This window comes from Papaver somniferum, chromosome 8 (assembly GCF_003573695.1).
Source record: "Papaver somniferum cultivar HN1 chromosome 8, ASM357369v1, whole genome shotgun sequence".
Taxonomy (NCBI): Eukaryota; Viridiplantae; Streptophyta; class Magnoliopsida; order Ranunculales; family Papaveraceae; genus Papaver; species Papaver somniferum.
In genome coordinates this window covers 16046534-16069586 of record NC_039365.1, presented here as the reverse complement: position 1 = coordinate 16069586, position 23053 = coordinate 16046534, and the positions used below count along the sequence as shown (strand labels likewise).

Sequence of the window (23053 nt, the reverse complement as noted above, 5' to 3'; positions counted from 1 at the left end):
TAGGAAATTACAAGTACACCCCTAGGCTATCGGATATCGGATATTAACCTAACGAAACAACCTATTCTGATATCGTTATCGTTAAGAAGAAATATCTGATAGAATATCCGATTCCGATATCCGATATCCGATATTTCGGATTAAATCCTATAGGATGTCGGATTTCGACAATGGATATCGGATATTGGTTATCCGTTGCCAGCCCTACCTGACGTGTCCTATAAAATTCGTTATTTTAATGGTTGTTTTTGGAATTTCCCAAAAATTTGTCACTGGCCTAGTACTTTTGTAGGTCATGGCCAAAAATACATGATTTCTAAGACAGGTACCGTTATTGCTAGGGTGTGTACCAAATTTAGAGATTTATTTAATGATCAAGATTATTTTATTTTATACGGATTGGTACACGTCTTCAGCAGTCGTGCTAGAATTTGATTTTCGTATTGGATGTGATTTTGTGTTTGGATTGTACATGGGATCTAAAATATGTTTGATGACCAGATGCTTCACATCGACTCAAAAACTGACATTATGTATAACACTGAATATGTATTATAACTCAAAAACGACAAAGTAACTGAAAATCCAGTGTGATCCAACGTTAATCTTGTGACCTAAACTTTTCGTGATCATATAAACTAATTTCTGGATCATCCTAATCTTGTGGTAATTCTGTCACTTCTTGCAGATATCAGTCACAAGTCTGCCGCTTTTTGCGGCTCTTTTTATTAGAAGTGTCTTTTAAAACCCAAAAAGTCCAAGGATTGTGTCGCATTTTCCAATAAAATAAGGTGACTTGATTCACTATTGCATCTTTTGATTTACTAAATTAAATTTTGTAGATTCAGATTGAGTTGAAACTTCATTAAGTAATACCCGATTACTCAGTAATTTTTCTAGAATAGTATGATGTTTTGATCCGAACCAGACATACAAAAACTAATTTTTAACTCGTTAAATTAACAATAATAATATAACCTTGCTTAATTAATAAATTTTATTGATCCCAAAGGTATCTATAGAGTTTCAACCTCAGTTGATGTTAAGTGAAATCGTCATCACATTCTTTCAAAACTCGAACGCTCTGACATCACATCCTGGGACAGAAAAGTTAAGTTCAAAAAAACTTCCATGGTACTGTAAGATATGTTCGTAATTTTACTTTACTTTTTTTTTCTTGTTGAATTATATATTTCCACCGGATCAAGGATTTTTGTCTAAAATAAGGATCACTATTTAGCAGACCCTAGTATTTACTTCAAAACTCAAGAGTTGGCGACTCTATTAATAGTAGTCAATACTAGATATTTTTTAAATTTAAATGGTGAAATGAGACTAATTGTTATGTTGTTGAACAATGAACATTAAACTCCGCTATTGTAATTTTGACCTCAAAAATAATATATAGTAAATAATCACGTTCAATTTTTTCACCTTAAAATCATATAGCTAAGACCTTAATAAAAGTTTGTTGATGTATAATAGACTTCGTAAGTCAATGCATGATATAGAATTGATAATCACTCGGATTCAGTCTCATTCAACATAGAGTCAGGTTGAGTTATCCTTCTGGTGGCTGAATCCATTGGATTACCTTGTTCTGGTGGAGATACAAGGTATTTACATTAAAAGCCTTGATTATGTTACAGGTCGGTCTAGGAATTAAAAACAAAGGTGTTGAATCTTTCCAAAAAATTGTAGTTGTTGCTTCTTCCCTTCTTTGCCAACAAGTTTGCTGCTCAATTTGCTCGTCTATTCGCAAATTGGAAACCCAAAAAAGAAACAAGTTAACCTCCAGTTTTTTAACTTCTTCTAGAATTGGTACACACTGCCATTAGACTTAATTTGTTGCATTGAAAAAGCGGGGGTTTGTAAACCTAAGAGTATTGGGATATTGCCATTCATGAAGAAACCGCATTATATTTTGTTAACGAGGAAACCGCAAATGCAGAAAAACCCCGGGACCTAGTCCAGTTTGAACACCACACTGTATCAAGCCGCTACAGACTCTATCCTACTACCAATTAACTTCGGTCTGGACTGTAGTTGAACCCTAATCAATCTCACACTGATTCAAGGTACAGTTGCGCTCCTTACATCTCTGATCCCAGCAGGATACTATGCACTTGATTCCCTTAGCTGATCTCACCCACAACTAAGAGTTCCTACGACCCAAAGTCGAAGACTTGATAAACAAATCTGTCTCACATAGAAAAGTCTATTAGAATAGATAAATCTGTCTCATACAGAAAATTCTATTGGAATAGATAAATCTGTCTTCCACAGAAATACCAATGAGTTTTGTTCCGTCTTTTGATAAATCAAGGTGAACAGGAACCAATTGATAAACCGGACTTATATTCCCGAAGAATAGCCTAGTATTATCAATCACCTCACAATAATTTAAATTGTATGGAAGCAAAACTAGATATTGTGGAATCACAAACGATGAGACGAAAATGTTTGTGACTACTTTTTATCTTGCCTATCGGATAAATCTTACAGAAGATAGCACTCAAACGAGCAAATATTACAGAAGATAGCACTCAAACGATATAATCAAGCAAGATCAGAACACGCAACTACAGAGAAAATAGTTGGGTGTGGCTTCACAATCCCAATGAAGTCTTCAAGTTGTTAACTTACAAGGTTTTAAGAAAAGCCTAAGGTTAAAGGAGAATAGACTCTAGATTATGCAACTAGTATCACACATGAGGTGTGGGGATTAGGTTTCCTAGTTGATAGAGTTCTCCTTTATATAGTTTTCAAATCAGGGTATGCAATCTAAGTTACCTTGGTAACAAAGCATTCAATATTCATCGTTAGATGAAAACTAAATTAAACCCAAGCTAATATCTTTCAACCGTTAGATCGAACTTAGCTTGTCACACACAAATGAAATGTACCTTCATTTAGGTTTGAGTAACCGTATCTAAATATATAGACAAAGTTGGCTCAACAATAGTTAACCGAAGTTAGTCACATGAACACTCTCATATCAACCTTTTTCATCTTAACCATAACTAGTTCAAATGACTCAAATGAAACTAGTTAAAGAGTTGTTCAATTGCTATATTCTCATAGAAGTATACAAGAACACAGTTGAAGAAAAATCGGTTTGATTCACTCGAATCAATTCATGACCATTATAGCCACAGTTTGCAGAGATTGCGTCCCTTATTATATAAATATATTAGTTCATGTACACCACCGATTTTAGAACTTTAACCTTTAAGTACCAAAACGGGTACGCGTAATACCCGGACTGAGTTTGGGTTTAGCCAGTATGCGAACGAGTACGCGTACTTCCAATCCCAACAGAAAAACTCGGACATGAACCTCTCGCATGTACACATACGGGTACGCATACTTAGGTTCCGGGATTTCTCAAACTAGAGAGTCAGACTCAATCTAGGGTAAAGTATATCAAAGAGTTTAATATCTCTAACTCTTAATTCAATCCGCAATCACCACATAGAAATTTGCGAGTTCGACTAAATATAAGAGAAGTTACTTGAATGGTAACAAATACCAATGTTCAAGTGTCAATCAATGTAAATCAACAACCAAAGGTTGGATATTCTAATTGATTGATCTTAACGCACAACCTGTGATATTTCAATTATATACAAAATATGATGCAGAAAAGAAATAACACAGACACCAGAATTTTGTTAACGAGGAAACCGCAAATGCAGAAAAACCCCGGGACCTAGTCCAGATTGAACACTACACTATATTAAGCTGTTACAGACTCTAGCCTACTACCAATTAACTTCGGACTGGACTGTAGTTGAACCCTAATCAATCTCAAACTAATTCAAGGTACAGTTGTGTTCCTTACGTCTCAGATCTCAGCAGGATACTACACACTTGATTCCCTTAGTTGATCTCATGCACAACCAAGAGTTGTTACGGCCCAAAGTCGAAGACTTGATAAAAAGATCTGTCTCTCACATAAAAGTCTATAGATTGAATAAATCTGTCTCCGACAGAAATACCCAAGAGTTTTTGTTCCATCTTTTGATAAATCAAGGTGAACAGGAACCAATTGATAAACCGGTCTTATATTCCCGAAGAACATCATAGTATTATCAATCACCTCACAATAATCTTAATCGTCTAGCGAAATAAGATATTGTGGAATCACAAACGATAAGACGAAGATGTTTGTGATTACTTTTATCTTGCCTATCGGAGAAATTAATCTCGAGTCAATTATTTCCATTTTACTCAATACGATAGGATCGGGCAAGATCAGAACATGCAACTACAAAGAGAAAACTTGGGGCTGGCTTCACAATCCCAATGAAGTCTTTGAAGTCGTTAACCTACAGGGTCTCGATAGAAACCTAAGGTTAAAGGAGAATCGACTCTAGTTATGCAACTAGTAACACACAGGAGGTGTGGGGATTAGTTTTCCCAGTTATTAGAGTTCTCCTTTATATAGTTTTCAAATCATGGTTTGCAATCCAAGTTACCTTGGTAACAAAGCATTCAATATTCACCGTTAGATGAAAAACCTGATTCATCCAAGCTAATATACTTCAACCGTTAGATCGAACTTAGCTTGTCACGCACAAATAAAATGTACCCTCATTTGGGTTTATGTAAACGTACACAAATGTGTACACCCGTTGGTTCACAAATAGTTAACCGAGGTTAGCCATATGATTACTCTCATATCAACCTTATTTATCTTAACCATGACTAGTTCAAATGAATCAAATGAAACTAGTTAAAGAGTTGTTCAATTGTTATATTCTCATAGAATTATACAAGAACACAATTGAATCAAAATCGGTTTGATTCACTCGAATAAACCATGAAAATTATATCCACGGTTTGCAAAGATTGCATTCCTTATTATATAAATGTTTATGTTCATGTTCATAACCGATTTTAGAACTTTAACCTTCAAGTATGCAAATGGGTACGCATACTTGAAATACTCATACTAAGATTGGGTTTTTCCAGTACGCAAACGGGTACGCGAACTTTAAATCCCAGCAGAAATTCTCGGACATGCACCTGTATGCCAGTACGCAAACAGGTACGCATACTTAGGTTCCCGGATTTCTCAAACCAATAGGTACGCAAACGTGTGCGCATACTATGGTTCCCGGACATGGATTACATATGTACAAGAGTGCACAACACGTCACAATACAATAATGGTTAAGTGTTTTAAACTCTTATTTTAATCATTGAAACTTTCTTAGAGGATGACAATAGCCGTTTTCACACACTGTTAGCATCAAAGCAATTTTCAAGTTATTGAAATAATCATTACGAAATATTCCAAGTCTACACCAAATGATTGTATCACACAAACCATGTAAGATGTTACTCGGCAATTTTCACATGATCGTCTTTGACTTTCATCAAGAATATAAGATGAACTTGGTCGAAGCGAAATCTTGCCAACACATATTTCGAGAAATATGTAAGCGAGTTAAACTCAGCTCGAAATATCAAATGTGCATAGTAGAAAACTATATATCACTACGACTTATGTCTCAATATAGGAGATAGAGTAGAAATAGACTTTCCAAGTGATATATGAGTTTCAGTCTCCACATACCTTTTGTTGATGAAGTTTCACAAGATCGCCTTAGTAGTTCTTCGTCTTCAAATGATAAACGCCGTGAAGTCTAATGCTCAACTACACAATCTATGTCCTAGTCCGAGACATCTATAAATAGACTAGAAATCATGACTTATAGTTTTGGTCACTTACATTGACAAACAAGCTTGAGATAGCAACGCTTGCGAGTTCGGCTGAATATAAACAAATATAACAGGGAAGAAATAACACAGACACCCTAAGTTTTGTTAACTAGGAAACCGCAAATTCAGAAAAACCCAGGGAGCTAGTCGATATTTGAACACCACATTGTATTAAGCCGCTACAGAGACTAGCCTACTACAAGTTAACTTCGGACTGGAATGTAGTTGATCTCTAACTGATGTGATTTGTAGATAGTGGTAAAAGTGGTTCGATTCTCAGACTTGTGAAGGATATTAATTGGACTTAAATTCTAATATTAAAATAGAAAACTCACTAAAAATTATAGCAAACTCAATTAAAGATGATATCAATACTAAAAGAAACACTGAGGCTAAGATTCCACTATTTTCCAAGTTTAAAGTGATTAAACCAATACTTATATTTATGCAATTTTCTTGTTTAATTTGATTCTAAAATATTGCAACAAGTAGATTTTCAAAAGTAATAATTATAAATACCAAGTATGAAGCATCAAAAGTCTTAAAACTAAGCATACTCCATCAAAATAGATCACAATCACTCAAATAAAAATCATATTCAATAATAGTTCAAGGCAAATAATCATATAATTATTGCAAATAAAAAGATAAAATAGAATGTACCACTTTTTGTTGGAAAAATAGCTTCCTCTATCGCCTCAGCAATGGGGTTTAGCTCCTCATATTAATCATGATCTCAAAATATGTGTTTGTCGCTCAAAATATGATTAAAATAGTGAAAAGTAATAACACAGACTGTTTGCAACAGTGTATTGGTGTTGCAAAACAGCTGTTATAATGGAACTGCTACAGAAAAATTGTTGCTTTGTCGCTGATTTTAAGTGCCTAGAATAAGACTGCCCTGAACAGCTTAATGTTCTTCAGCTGTTAAACAACGACACTATTCTGCGACTGTTTACCGAGCGTCAATGTTCTTCGTGTTCTTCTTCTTCAGCAGCAGCAGCAACAGAAACAGAGTTTGGTAAAGCTCTGATTTCTTTTTCTCTGGATCTCCTTAGGTTCCCAAACTCTCGACACACCTTCCAGGGACTCAAAACACACTATTTATACATCACAGCTCCCTATCCAAGGTAAATCGTCACCGAATATATTAGTTCCCTGCCTTGCAAGTTACGGCTTCTTCTTTGCTTCTTTACCTCGTCTACGCTCTTTCAGATGCCAAACTTTCCCAAATCTCCCAGAACAAAACCAGAAGATATTCGCTCCTCTAAAAACTGCACGTAACTTCCATATTGAAACAAAACAGGGTCGAGATTCTCTCACAGTTTCCGTAAATATCTTCCTTTTCCCTGTTTTCGATAAATATCGATTGTATGAAGACTTAATTCCTTGTTTCAGTTCCAAAACACGTCATCTCCCCGTCAATAAGGTAACAACACAATCTGACCGTAAAACCCTTGAAAATATCCGTGTAATTTCCATATCTACATCCCGTGATAACCTTCCCCTCTGTTTCACGTCAACCCGATTATTCAGCCCATTGTAACCAATCCAAATGTATGAATCAACCCTGTTTGGTCAATAAGAGTCCGGCCCAACACAAATATGCGATTAAATCTCCTTGGAACATCTCTAAATTCGAATCTAAAATCTGCCAGACGCTGCACACAGTTTCCCGCCAAAACTGATTTCAAACGGAGAAGATGTGCCCCTTATCCTCTGGTGGGGTGCGAATAATAGTTTCCCCGAGGTGGCCCTTATCAACTGAGTACCCCTTATCCATTTAAAGGGTGTAAATAACACATGTCCTGGGGTGTCTCCAACATACTTCTGGGGTCCCTTCGGTAATTCCTTCCGGGGGTGCAAATGCCACTTTTCGAGCCAATGTTTGCCGCAAAACCTTATTTCTCTAAAAACACCACAATAAGTACAAAAATGAGCCCTAACAATATATAGAATCGAGACAAATCGGACACAAAAATGTGTCTATCAAATACCCCCAAACCTATTATTTGCTAGTCCTCGAGCAAAAATAAAATATAAATAAAATCCTAACTCACTGTCGCAGGCATCGTCGATTGCATTTAGCGTACGCAATAAGCCTTTAAACCCCTAGGTGTCCCTAGTGGCGGAGTGTTGTCTCCGGAGGGCTTACCAGAGGTATACCCAAAAAACCTTTATACTCTAGACCCTAGCTATATACACAGAACCTTGGAAGGCACTAAAGAATCTCCTTGGTTGGCATACTTATTGACTACAGGAGGAAGTACCCTGATGCGAAATTCCAATTGATGTACACGAGTTCGCACTCAAGCATACTAAAATTCATATGAAGTGACAGAGCTCTACTCAGATAGTCGCACTATGGACATCAATATCCGGAGTCAAAACTAATCACATGGATAGATCAAGAAGATGGATATAAAAAAAACATAGATGGTTTTGATGTTTACTAGGTGAACGGTGTTTCTCATATATGTCTGAAGGCCTCCGCCAAAATTAACCTATCCTAATGGACTGAGATACTAATCTGACTAATATCAACACACTGCATATACAAGGGAACCAGTGATTGATAATCCTAACTCTAGGTCAACACACTGGCATATACAAGGGTTCCAATGGTCGACTTTATTGAATTTATTCCAGTTGGTCTGATGGTCTGGTCTCAATTTCTCTTTTATTTTTTCTTTTTCTTTTTTTTTTTTTTTTGTATCTCAATGACTCTAATTCACCCTAGCATTGGTAACAACTTGAATCGTGAGCCCCACCTAATCACTTAGAGAAACATAGTTTAAAAACAAAACAAAATAAAAACAGAAGTGAAAAGGACTCAACGAGATATGGTGAAACTATCATGTTATTTCTAACACCTGAGCTCTGTGCTTTTATGAATAGACTCTTTAGATGTTCCCTTCTAGTCAGATTGGTTCCTCAACTCCTACAACCAAAATGATTCCATCCACTTAGATTGGTTAGTGCCATCCTTAATAGGGATAAATTTCTAGGCTCTGGAGTTTATTTATTGCAATGAAAAGGTAACAAAAAGTTCTACCCCACCCCCAAACTTAAATCTAACATTGTCCTCAATATTTCTAATCAAAGAACAGTACCAAAAATATAAGTAACATGAGGAAATAGTAAAGAGAGAAGTCGGAAAGATAGTACCTGGGTGAAATGTAACCAAAAACCTACAAAAATATTACACAACATACAAAATCGCCTCGATGGTCAATCAAGGTAAACAGGGTCCTCCAGATGGACCTCCTCAACATCACTTGTAGGAAAAGGCTCTAAAAAGGGCTTCAATCGCTGAACGTTAACCTTCGAAGAACTACTACCATCTGGTGTCTCAATCTCAACAGCGCCATGAGGAAAAACAGTACGGACCACAAAAGGACCGGTCCACCGAGAGCGCAACTTCCCGGGGAATAGATGCAAACGAGTGTCATACAGAAGAACTTTTTGACCTGGAGAAAATGACTTTCGTAAAATATTCCTATCATGCACAAGTTTCATTTTGTTCTTATACTCCTTAGCACTATCGTATGCATCTCTACGAATCTCGTCCAACTCATTGAGCTGGAGCTTTCTTTGAGCTCCTGCCTTGTCAAGTGAAAAGTTTAAGTTCTTAATAGCCCAATAGGCTCGATGCTCTAACTCAACAGGCAGGTGACATGCCTTGCCAAACACTAAACGATAAGGTGACATTCCAATGGGTGTCTTAAACGCAGTACGGTAAGCCCATAAGGCATCAGTAAGCCTCGACGACCAGTCTTTCCTATTTGGATTAACTGTTTTCTCTAGAATACGTTTAATTTCCCTATTGGAAACCTCTACCTGACCACTAGTCTGAGGGTGATATGGGGTTGCTACTTTATGGGTAATACCGTATTGTTTCATTAAAAGAGCAAACGGTCTATTACAAAAGTGTGAACCTCCATCACTATTATAGCTCGCGGCGTACCAAACGTGTAAGTATATTCTCTTTCAAAAACTGGACTACGACCCTGTGGTCATTCGTTTTACACGGAACCGCCTCAACCCACTTAGACACATAGTCTACAGCGACAAGTATGTAATAACCAAACGAAATAGGAAATGGACCCATAAAATCAATGCCCCACACATCAAAGACCTCAATCACTAAAATAGGGTTCAAAGGCATCATATTTCTACGGGAAATGGTTCCTAACTTCTGGCAACGCTCACAAGAAACACAATGACTATGGGAATCTTTAAACAACGAAGGCCAGTAAAATCCACACTGCAAAATCTTAGCAGCAGTCTTCTTAGCACTAAAATGACCCCCACATGCATGTTCATGACAAAAGGAGATAATACTAGACTGGTCACTCTCAGATACACATCTCCTAATAATCTGGTCCGGACAATACTTAAACAGATAAGGATCGTCCCAAAAGAAATGCTTAACCTCGGCTAAAAACCTAGAACGATCTTGCTTACCCCAATGTTGAGGGGTTCGACCAGTAACAAGATAATTCACTATATTTGCATACCAAGGTGATTGGGAAACAGAGAACAATTGTTCATCAGGAAAGCTATCCCTTATAGGAAGGGAATCACTAGGGGAACTAACAACTAGCCTAGACAAGTGGTCTGCTACTACATTTTCTGCACCCTTTTTGTCTCTAATGTCTGGGGAAAATTCCTGTAACAAAGGATCCATCTAATCAATCTAGGTTTGGTATCCTTCTTAGATAAAAGGTATTTCAAAGCAGCATGATCTATAGATGATCTTAGAACCTAATATAGGACCTAAACTTATCCAAGGCAAACACGATGGCTAAATTCCTTCTCGGTAGTTGTGTAGTTCATTTGGGCATCATTCAGAGTTTTGCTAGCATATAAATCACATGAAGTAATTTGTTTTCTCTGACCTAACAACGCCTATAGCATAATCTGAAGAATCCACATAATCTCAAAGGGTAGGTTCCAGTTAGGTGCCTGGACTATCGGGGCAGTAGTGAGTAAAGTTTTAAGCTTCTCAAAAGCCTCTAAACAAGCATCATCAAAGACAAACTTAACATCTTTTGCAAGCAAATTGCAAAGAGGTCTAGAAATCAAGCTAAAATCCTTAATGAATCGACGGTAAAAACCTGCATGCCCTAGGAATGACCTAATATCTTTTACGGTTTTTGGGACCTGTAAAGTCTTAATAAGGTCAACTTTGGCTTTGTCTACCTCTATACCCTTTGAAGAGACTGTGCCCTAACACAATTCCTGATTTAACCATGAAATGGCATTTTTCCCAATTAAGCACTAAATTTTTTTCCTTACACCTAGTCAACACTAATGTCAAATGATGCACTCATCGAAAGATGAACCAAACACTGAAAAATCATCCATAAAGACCTCTAAGAACCGTTCTACCATATCAGAAAATATGCTCATCATACAACGCTGAAAAGTTGCAGGGGCATTACATAGCCCGAAAGGCATGCGTCTATACGCAAAGGTACCAAAGGGACAGGTAAAAGTGGTTTTCTCTTGGTCTTCTGGGGCAATAACGATCTGATTATAACCGGAGTAGCCATCTAAGAAGCAATAGTGACTATGTCCAGCTAATCGCTCTAGCATTTGGTCGATAAAAGGAAGGGGAAAGTGATCCTTCCTTGTGACCTTGTTCAATTTCCTATAGTCAATACACACACGCCATCCCGTGGTCACTCGGGTTGGGATTAATTCATTATTATCATTCTGGACTACAGTGATACCTGATTTCTTGGGGACAACCTGAACAGGGCTGACCCACTTACTGTCTGAAATTGGGTAAATAATACCCGCATCTAACAACTTAAGCACCTCTTTTCGAACTACCTCTTTCATGTTAGGGTTCAGTCGACGTTGCATCTCCCTAGAAGGTTTGGAGTCTTCCTCTAAATGAATCTGATGCATACACACAGTAGGACTTATACCCTTAATGTCTGCTATAGTCCACCCTAAAGCTTCCTTATTGTCTTGAAGTACATTTACTAGCCTACTTTCCTGATCACTATCCAAATTGGAAGCTACAATCACAGGTAAAGTCTCAGATGGGCCTAAAAACACATACTTTAGAGTATCGGGTAGTGGTTTAAGGTCCAACTTTGGGGGCTCTTCTAAAGAAGGAATTAGGGTAGTCTCAGAAACTGGTAACGGTTCGAACCTAGCTTTCCATCTATCAGTGTCTAACACAGGGGTAGAATCTAATAGAGCATTCACCTGTTCAATAGTGCTATCGTCGTCAAAATCTAAACCAAAATGGGATAGACAACTTTCTAATGGGTCTTCAGACAAGATGTTTGGTAATGACTCCTGAACTAAGGCTTCTATCATGTTCACCTCCTCAACACATGTGTCATCTAGCTCATGAGGTTGCTTACTGACATTAAAAATGTTCATCTCCATAGTCATATTACCAAAAGAAACTCATCACACCATTTCGACAGTGATCGCATTAGACGTAGCTAAAAATGGGCGACCTAAAATCACAGGTATCTGGTTCTCTGGGTCAGGGACAGGTTGGGTATCTAGGACCACGAAATCCACTGGATAAATAAACTTGTCGACCTCAATAAGAACATCCTCGATAACACCTCGAGGGATTTTAACAGACCTATCAGCTAACTGCAGTGTCATCTGAGTAGGTTTCATTTCACCAAGTCCTAGTGTAAGTATACATGGAATGGCAGTAAGTTCACACTGGCTCCTAAGTCAAGTAAAGCTTTTTCTACCCGGAAGTTACCTATTGTGCAAGCAATGGTAGGAGAACCTGGGTCTTTGTACTTTGGAGTTGTGGTGTTCTGAATGATTGAACTTACGTGACTAGCTAAAAAGGCTTTCTTATGGACGCTAAGTTTTCGCTTTCGCGTACACATATCCTTAAGGAACTTGGCATAAGCAGGAATTTTCCTAATTGCATCTAATAAGGGAAGGTTTATGGTAACTTGCTTAAAAACCTCCACTATGTCATTAAAGTTCGATTCCTTCTTTGTTGGTACTAATAGCTGAGGAAATGGGGCTCTAGGCCTAAAATCAGACCTTTCAGGAACCGAATTCACATCATCAGAAACTTTATCAGTCTCTTCAGCTACTGGTCCTGAGAGGTGAGATCCTGAGGGGTGAACTACAATATGTTCACTATCGGGCATGGTTACCTTATTGTCTACAACTCTACCACTTCTAAGGGTTCTAACATCATTCAATTGATTCGATGGTTTTGCACCTAATTCATGAACTCCTCTAGGGTTGGGTTGTGTTTGACTAGGAAACTTACCTTTTTCTCTCAAAGAATCACTTATCAGACCAACCTGATTTTTTAACTCGGAAGTAGCCTGACTATTTTCTTGTCCTATCTTGTTACTAGCTTGTAGACTCTGTTCTACGGATAACTGGAATTTTGCAGTTTGCTGAGTTAACAAGGAGAGAGATTCCTCTAAACTTAGGATTTTCTTATCTGACTGATTCTGAAACTGAGATAGTCCTGAAGGATTCTTAGTATATCCAAACCCTGGGGGAGTATTATAATTACTAAACTAACCTTGACTTTGGCCTTTAGATCACGAAAGGTTCGGATGGTTTTCTTAAAAAATTCCATCGCCGCGTCAACAGTTTGGTTTTCAAATCCACCAGTGCATAGAGACTCAACCATGATCGTTGTGGAATAATCTAAACCCTCATAAAGGATCAGAACTAGCCTAACCTTTTCTAAACCATGATGAGGACACTGGGATAATAAATCATTGAACCTTTCCAAATACCTATATAAAGATTCTCCCTCTTGTTGTGAAAATGTGCATATTTGCGTCCTAATAGACGATGTTTTGTACCTAGGGAAAAAATTATTGAAAAAGGCAGATGTAAGTTGTTCATATGTGTCAATTGACTCGGAGTCCAAACTATACATCCAAGACTTGGCCTTATCTTTCAGGAAAAATGGGAATAACCTAAGTTTCAAAGCATCATCATTTAAGCCTCTAATTCTTAGAGTACTACAAATTTCCTCAAAATCCCTAACATGGTAATAAGGGTTTTCATTTTCTTTCCCTATAAAGATTGGGAGCATCTGTAAGGTCCCCAGGTTTCAGTTTATAGGGTGCCTCCATTTCAGCTAACTTAATACACGAAGGACGGGTAGTCCTAGTTGGATTCAACAAAGCTTTCAAAGTTTCCATTTCTGGCGCTATCGGAGCAACATGGATTCTCTCCTCAGTCAAAGAACGTTCAAAAACATACTCTTCAAAAGCCGGACTTTCTAGATTAAGGTAATCGAGACGCTTCGAACTACGAGGTTTCTCTTTAACAAATCTACCTAGTGCGTCTCTTTTAGCATACAATAGAATTTTCTAAATTGGAAGGGTAACCAAACACAGATCAAGGCCGACTCAACCAAATCAAACCTATTGATTTCTAGCAAACAAAAAGCATGATGGATCCACTTAGATTGTTTATAGACCAGCTTCTAATCCTTCGAACGGGAATTCGTTAAAATTTAAGCAAACCCCTATGGAATCAATCCGAGTTAACGTAAGTTGAATAGAGGCGAGGGAAGCTCGGTGGAGCTTTGATACCCAAGGCCTCACCGGTATTATAAGGCGGCGCAGTCACGCATTCAACTTACAGAAACCGTCAAGAACTTCGAAGTATGCTTAAAATAGTAACCAATATTTTTCGAATAACTTTCATGTTAAGCTCGTTACCCTATCGGTCTCGTTCTAGTAAAAATTTTAGGCTTAGGTTCGCGTAGGTTACGCGTTCCTAAAGCAGGCAAGAAGAGAACGGTGATGAAATCCGAACCCTTATCTTGTATGGCCAGGCCTTGCCCTTTACTTGAAAAATAAATGTTTGTATTCAGTCCTCAACATATATGCATACGAAGGAGTCCAGTAACTCGCTGACAGGGGATTCGCGAGTGTTTAGAATCTTACCTCCCATTCCAGAAAGGGTATGAATCGGTTGTAACCGACTCGGGCCACTGACTTCGATGTCTAGTGTACGAAACCAAGGTGCAGAGACAATATCGTAATTGTCCTCCTTCTCTGCAAACAGTTTATATTTAAAGTACCCTTCCGTAGGGTAATAAAAAAAATAATAATGTCCGAAAGTTGATAGACACATTTTTGTGTCCGATTTGTCTCGATTCTATATGTTGTTAGGGTTCATTTTTGTACTTATTATGGTGTTTTATTTATTTGTAGGTATTTTTGGCCAATAAACATTTTTGGAAAAAATTGGCTCGAAAAGTTGTCGGAAAGCACCTGGAGGACATTTGCTATTCGGACTCTCACTTTGGATAAGGGGTAACCTAATTACTAAGGGACATCCCACTTCCAGGCAGTTGCTAATCGCACCCCTACTTTGGATAAGAGGCAACCATCTTCAACATTCAAAAATCAGGTTTTTGGCGGGAAAAAAGTGCAGTTAAAGAGCAGTTTTGGCAATCATGATTTGAAGGAGTTTGAGGTCGATTAAACCTCTGATTTTCATAGGATAGACTCCTTATAGGTCTACGAATCTGATATAGGTGTTTAAATCGATTAGAATGGGCTCAATCTACGGACTTTTCTCACAACAAGAAAATATGGAAAGTCACGTGCGTGACCTGTTTTAGGGAATTTTAGAGAGATTAAAGCGCTGTAAACCTTCCCAAAGATTTGTATCTATCTAAGGAAGAGTTTAGAATAAAAAGGAAAGCTCAGAAACGCGTAGAAATCCTAAAACAAGAAATTATCGCAACTTGGCCGTGAAGAGAAGGAAAGATATTTTGGAAGATTTGGGAGAGATTTAATCGGTATTTTTGATATAAATAGATATCTTGGGTCATATAGAAGAGGTGTCTAGATTTTAGGAACCTAAGGAGAGCCAGAGAAAAAGAAATCAGAGCTTTACCAGAGTTTCTGCTGCTGGTGAAGAAGAAGAAGAAGAAGAACGCGAAGAACATTGACGCTCGGTAGACAGTCGCAGAAAAGTGTCGTTGTTTAACAGCTGAAGAACATTAAGCTATTCAGGTAGGGTCTTAAAATCAGCGACAAAGCAACAATTTTTCTGTAACAGTTCCATTGTAACAGCTGTTTTGCAACACCAATACACTGTTGCAAACAGTATGTGTTATTACTTTTCACTCTTTTAATCATCTTTTGAGCAACAAACACATATTTTGAGATCATGATTAATATAAGGAGCTAAACCTCTTTGTTGAGGCGATAGAGGAAGTTATTTTTCCAACAAAAAGTGGTATATTCTATTTTATCTTTTTATTTGCAATAATTATATGATTATTTGCCTTGAATTATTATTAAATATGATTTTTATTTGAGTGATTGTGATCTATTTTGATGGAGTATGCTTAGTTTTAAGACTTTTGATGCTTCATACTTGGTATTTACAATTATTACTTTTGAAAATCTACTTGTTGCAATATTTTAGAATCAAATTAAACAAGAAAGTTGCACAAATATAAGTATTGATTTAATCACTTTGAATTTGGAAAATAGTGGAATTTTAGCCTCAGTGTTTCTTTTAGTATTGATATCATCTTTGATTGAGTTTGCTATAATTTTTAGTGAGTTTTCTATTTTAGTATTAGAATTTAAGTCTAATTAATATCCTTCACAAGTCTGAGAATCGTACCACTTTTACCACTATTTACAAATCACATCAATTTTTGGCGCCGCCGACGCGGACTTGTTTTTAGGGTTTTAGATTTTTTTTTTTTTTTATTATTTTTGTCCTTTTTTTATGTTTTTGGGTATCTATCTTGTGTGTACAGGTTCTGGATCATAAAGAAAATTGAGCCAAGGAGTTTGGTGATTTCATAAAGACTTGGAGCTAAAGATTAAAGCAAAAAGAACAGAAAAGAAGACAATTTTATTTTAGACAATTTTAGTTTAGGGTTTGTTTATCTTATTTTAGAAAAAAAAAACTGTATTAGGGTTTATTATTTTTGTAATTTTTCTTTATTTTTTGGACTTTTGGACTTTGGGACATTTTTTTTTATTACCCTACGGAAGGGTACTTTAAATATAAACTGTTTGCAGAGAAGGAGGACAATTACGATATTGTCTCTGCACCTTGGGTTCGTACACTAGACATCGGAGTCAGTGGCCCGAGTCGACTACAACCGATTCATCCCCCGTCTGGAACGGGAGGTAAGATTCTAAACACTCGCGAATCCCCTGTCAGCGAGTTACTGGACTACTTCGTATGCATATATGTTGAGCACTGAATACAAACATTTATTATTCTAGTAAAGGGAAAGGCCTGGCCATACAAGATAAGGTTTCTGATTTTATCACTGTTCTCTTCTTGCCCGCTTTAGGAACACGTAACCTACGCGAACCTAAGCCTAAAATTTTGACTAGAACGAGACCGATAAGGTAACGAGCTTAACGGGAAAGTCATTCGAAAAATATTGGTTACTCTTTTAAGCATACTTCGAAGTTCTTGACGGTTTCTGTAAGTTGAATGCGTGACTGCGCCACCTTGTAATAACGGTGAGGCCTTGGGTATCAAAGCTCCACCGAGCTTCCCTCGCCTCTATTCAACTTACGTTAACTCGGATTGATTCCATAGGGGTTTGCTTAAATTGTAACGAATTCCCGTTCGAAGGATTAGAAGCTGGTCTAGAAACAATCTAAGTGGAGCCATCATGTTTTTTGTTTGCTAGAAATCAATAAATTTGATTTGGTTGAGTCGGCCTTGATCTGTGTGTTTGCTTACCCTTCCAATTTAGAAAATTCTATTGTATGCCTGAACGTAAAAGAGACGCACTAGGTAGATTTGTTAAAGAGAAACCTAGTAGTTCGAAGCGTCTCGATTACCTTAATCTAGAAAGTCCGGCTTTTGAAGAGTCTGTTTTTGAACGTTCTTTGACTGAGGAGAGAATCCATGTTGCTCCGATAGCGCCAAAAATGGCAACTTTGAAAGCTTTGTTGAATCCAATTAGGACTACCCGTCCTTCGTGTATTAAGTTAGCTGAAACGGAGGCACCCTATGAACTGAAACCTGGGACCTTACAGATGCTCTCAATATTTTAAGAAAATGAAAACCCTTATTACCATGTTAGGGATTTTGAGGAAATTTGTAGTACTCTAAGAATTAGAGGCTTAGATGATGATGCTTTGAAACTTAGGTTATTCCCATTTTCCCTGAAAGATAAGGCCAAGTCGTGGCTGTATAGTTTGGACTCCGAGTCAATTGAGACATATGAACAAATTATATCTGCATTTTTTAATAAGTTTTTCCCCAGGCACAAAACATCGTCTATTCGGACGCAAATATGCACATTTTCACAACAAGAGGGAGAATCTCTATATAGGTATTTGGAAAGGTTCAATGATTTATTGTCCCAGTGTCCTCATCATGGTTTAGAAAAGGTTAGGCTAGTTCAGATCCTTTATGAGGGTTTAGATTATTCCACAACGACCATGGTTGAGTCTTTATGCACTGGTGGATTTGAAAACCAAACTGTTGATGCGGCGATGGAATTTTTTAATGAAATCGCCGAAAAAACCCAGCAATGGGAAAATAGTAGGGCACACCAGAAAACAATTCTGTTAAGTAGAGGAAACGTTAATAAGGTAGAAGGAGGCTATGAATCAGATGCCAAAATTTTTGCTATAGCAAAAAGGTTAGAAGCCTTAGAAGTTGGCCAGACTAGTGGCAGAGTGGAGCCTTTTTGGGAAGGTTAGGATATTGAAGAGCAGGCCAATGCTCTTTATAATAACACTAGATTTGATAACCGTCAAAAGATTGACCCATATTCAGAAACCTGTAATCCTGGTTGGAGAAACCATATGAACCTTTCATGGTCTAAGGGCCAAAGTCAAGGTCAGTTTATTAATTCTAATGCTCCCCCAGGTTTTGGCTATACTAAGAATCCTTTAGGACTAGCTCAGTTTCAGAATCAGTCAGATAAGAAAATCCTAAGTTTAGAGGAATCTCTCTCCTTGTTAACTCAGCAAACTGCAAAATTCCAGTTATCCGTAGAACAGAATCTACAAGCTAGTAACAGGATAGGACAAGAAAATAGTCAGGCTATTTCCGAGTTAAAAACCCATGTTGGTCTGATAAGTGATTCTTTGAGAGAAAAAGGTAAGTTTCCTAGTCAAACACATCAAAAATCCAAAAGTCCAAAAGTCCAAAAAAATAAAGAAAAATTACAAAAATAATAAACCCTAATACAGTTTTTTTTTTTTAAATAAAATAAACAAACCCTAAACTAAAATTGTCTTCTTTTATGTTCTTTTTGCTTTAATCTTTAGCTCCAAGTCTTTATGAAATCACCAAACTCCTTGGCTCAATTTTTTTATGATCCAAAACCTGTAAACACAAGATAAATACCCAAAAACATAAAAAAGGACAAAAATGATAAAAATAAAAATAAAATAAAATAAATCTAAAACCCTAAAAACGAGTCCGCGTGGGCGGCGCCAAAAATTGATGTGATTTGTAGATAGTGGTAAAAGTGGTTTGATTCTCAGACTTGTGAAGGATATTAATTAGACTTAAATTCTAATATTAAAATAGAAAAGTCACAAAAAATTATAGAAAACTCAATCAAAGATGATATCAATACTAAAAGAAACACTGAGGCTAAGATTCCACTATTTTCCAAGTTCAAAGTGATTAAACCAATACTTATATTTATGCAATTTTCTTGTTTAATTTGATTCTAAAATATTGCAACAAGTAGATTTTCAAAAGTAATAATTGTAAGTACCAAGTATGAAGCATAAAAAGTCTTAAAACTAAGCATACTCCATCAAAATAGATCACAATCACTCAAATAAAAATCATAATCAATAATAATTCAAGGAAAATAATCATATAATTATTGCAAATAAAAAGATAAAATAGAATATACCACTTTTTGTTGGAAAAATAGCTTCCTCTATCGCCTCAGCAATGGGGTTTAGCTCCTCATACTAATCATGATCTCAAAATATGTGTTTGTCGCTCAAAAGATGATTAAAAGAGTGAAAAGTAATAACACAGACTGTTTGCAACAGTGTATTGGTGTTGCAAAACAGCTGTTACAATGGAACTGTTACAGAAAAATTGTGTTTTGTCGCTGATTTTAAGACCCTAGAATAAGACTTCCCTGAACAGCTTAATGTTCTTCAGCTGTTAAACAACGACACTGTTCTGCGACTGTTTATCGAGCGTCAATGTTCTTCGCGTTCTTCTTCTTCAGCAACAGCAGCACCAGAAACAGAGTTTGGTAAAGCTATGATTTCTTCTTCTCTGGCTCTCCTTAGGTTCCCAAACTCTCGACACACCTTCCAGGGACTCAAAACACACTATTTATACATCACAGCTCCCTATCCAAGGTAAATCGTCACCGAATATATTAGTTCCCTGCCTTGCAAGTTACGGCTTCTTCTTTGCTTCTTTACCTCGTCTACGCTCTTTCAGATGCCAAACTTTCCCAAATCTCCCAGAACAAAATCAGAAGATATTCGCTCCTCAAAATCCTGCACGTAACTTCCTTCTTTCAGTTCCAAAACACGTCATCTCCCCGTCAATAAGGTAACAACACAATCTGACCGTAAAACCCTTGAAAATCTCCGCGTAACTTCCATATCTACATCCCGTGATAACCTTCCCTTCTGTTTCACGTCAACCCGATTATTCAGCCCATTGTAACCAATCCAAATGCATGAATCAACCCTGTTTGGTCAATCAGAATCCGGCCCAACACAAATATGCGATTAAATCTCCTTGGAACATCTCTAAATTCGAGTCCAAAATCTGCCAGACGCTGCACACAGTTTCCCACCAAAACTGATTTCAAACGGAGAAGATGTGCCCCTTATCCTCGGGTGGGGTGTGAATCGTAGTTACCTTGAGGTGGCCTTTATCAACTGAGTAACCCTTATCCATTTTAAGGGTGTAAATAACAAATGTCCCGGGGTGTCTCCAACATACTTCTAGGGTCCCTTCGGTAATTCCTTCCGGGGGTGCAAATACCACTTTTCGAGCCAATGTTTGCCGCAAAACCTTATTTCTCTAAAAACACCACAATAAGTACAAAAATGAGAACTAACAATATATATATGATGCGTGTCGTAACCACAACAAATTAAATAATATTTTTCCACCTAATTAACAAGTAATATAGTGTAGTCAAGTTCGTTCCCACGAGGAGCAAGAGGTTTTAGTTGTTTAGTTGTCACAAAAGGGGGGATTGGTTTTAGATTTTAAAAATAAAAGAAAATAAACAAAGCAATTAAAAGTGTATGTTGAAACCAATAAGAGGGATTAGATCAAGGAATCTTTCTTCGTTGCAAAACAATTATTCAAGTTATGTTCTTTTTCACTTTTTATTAGTCACAGGTTATCACCAACCGTAGGTAAAGCATCTAGCTCACTGCTAAACCCCTAAATCCCTAGTATCACCGGATACGGAAGTTCTCGACTACCGTATTCTATTCACCAAACCACCTAGTAGTAGCTCACTCAAGATGTAATTTAGTTAAACGCATTAAGATTTATGAATTTATTAGATTGATATTAGTAGTTAGACTCTTAGATCAAGGTCTACTTGTTAACGTTGTTTCCACACACAATTGCTCCACGGAATCCCTCCGCAAGGTCTCGTGTTTGCTACTTGTGTAAAGAGTCAAGAAACGATTACTTATCCCCTAACTTTCACTAGCTTTAGATAAATTAACAAATCAATTTAGTATGCATCCTAAACGACCTATCAATCAACCATGAATGTATAAACATTCCTATTAGTAAAAACAAACGATAATCATGTGAAAACTTCAAAGTAGATTTAAAACAAAACTCAAAACATGTCAAGAACTAGGAATTCATCCTTAATCAATAAAATTAGCTACTCATGCTAAGGAGTTCACACAAAGAATAAAGAAAATAGAAGTGTTGTGTATGTAAAAGGTGTGTAAAAATTGTGTAGAGAACTTCTCTATTTATAGGCTTCAATTTCCTAGCAATCCTCTTAGGAATAGAATCCTCATTCCATAATAACACCACTTTCCCTTTGTATCTCAACTTCCAAATCCAAGTCTTTCTCAAATATTCCATCTTCTCTTTCCAAATCCAAGCCCAATTATTCAAACCCATGAGTCTAGATGAGTATAGAAAATTCTTCATTAAATGAGTCGCCTATGAAATGACAATATTGCCCATTTCGCACAAATTGGGTGATTTCTTCTTCTTTTCCTCCGTGCGACTCCAAAATACCTAATAACTCAAAAACATGCGTAAAATACATAATTTAAAAGAAAAGTAGCAGAGAAAGCATAGGCAATAGATAATAAATAGGATGTATTCTACACCCTATCAATAGAATCGAGACAAATCGGACACAAAAATCTATCACTAACCAAGTCTCACAACAATTAATGTACATTCGCGTTCCTTACGCCTCTGAGTCCCAACAAGACTTTACGCACTTGATTCCCTTAGATGATCTCACCCACAACTAAGAGTTTCTACGACCCAAAGTCGAAGACTTCATAAAAAAAATTGTCTCCCACAGAAAAGTCTATTTTGATAGATAAATCTATCAACCACAGAAATACCTACGAAGTCTTTTGTTCCGTATTTTGATAAATCAAGGTGAACACGAGCCAATTGATAATCCGGTCTTATATTTCCGAAGAACAACCTAGAAATATCAATCACCTCATAATAACTTAACTACCTGGTGATAGAACAAGTTATTGTGGAATCACAAAAAATGAGACGGAGAGCTTTGTGATTATTTTTTATATCTTACCTATTGGAGATAAATCTCGAGCAAATCTTAGTGAAGATAATACTCAATATGATAAAACAAGTAAGATCAGAACACGCAACTACAAAGAAAATAGTTGGGTCTGGCTCAGAATCCCAATGAAGTCTTTAAGTCGTTAACCTATAATGGTTTTAGGAAAAACCTAGGTTAAAGGAGAATCGACTCCAGTCGCAACTAGTATCACACATGGGGTGAGGGGATTAGGTTTTCCAGTTGCTAGAGTTCTCCCTTATATAGTCTTCAAATCAGGGTTTGATAGCTTTGAAACAGAGCAATCAATATTCACCGTTAGATGAACTCCCGATTTAAGATTCAAGCTAAGTTTGCTTAAAACCAAAGCAATATCTCTCCACCATTAGATGGTCTTATCTTGTTACACACAAATGAAATATACCTTCATTTAGATATGGTTAATCGTACCTAAACGTGTATATTGAGTCGGCTCAACAATAGTTAACCTAAGTTAGTCGTATGATCACTTTTGCCACATTCATCTCACACTTCTAGATCAAATGAATCTAATTGTGTTACTCATAAAGTTGTTCAATTGTTTAT

At 36.9% G+C, this 23053-nt stretch overlaps 1 pseudogene; it reads left to right on the top strand.

Moving 5' to 3' along the window:
* The first annotated feature begins 13442 nt into the window (after nucleotides 1-13442).
* On the top strand, nucleotides 13443-13542 carry LOC113307157 (annotated as a pseudogene).
* Nucleotides 13543-23053: the final 9511 nt, after the last annotated feature.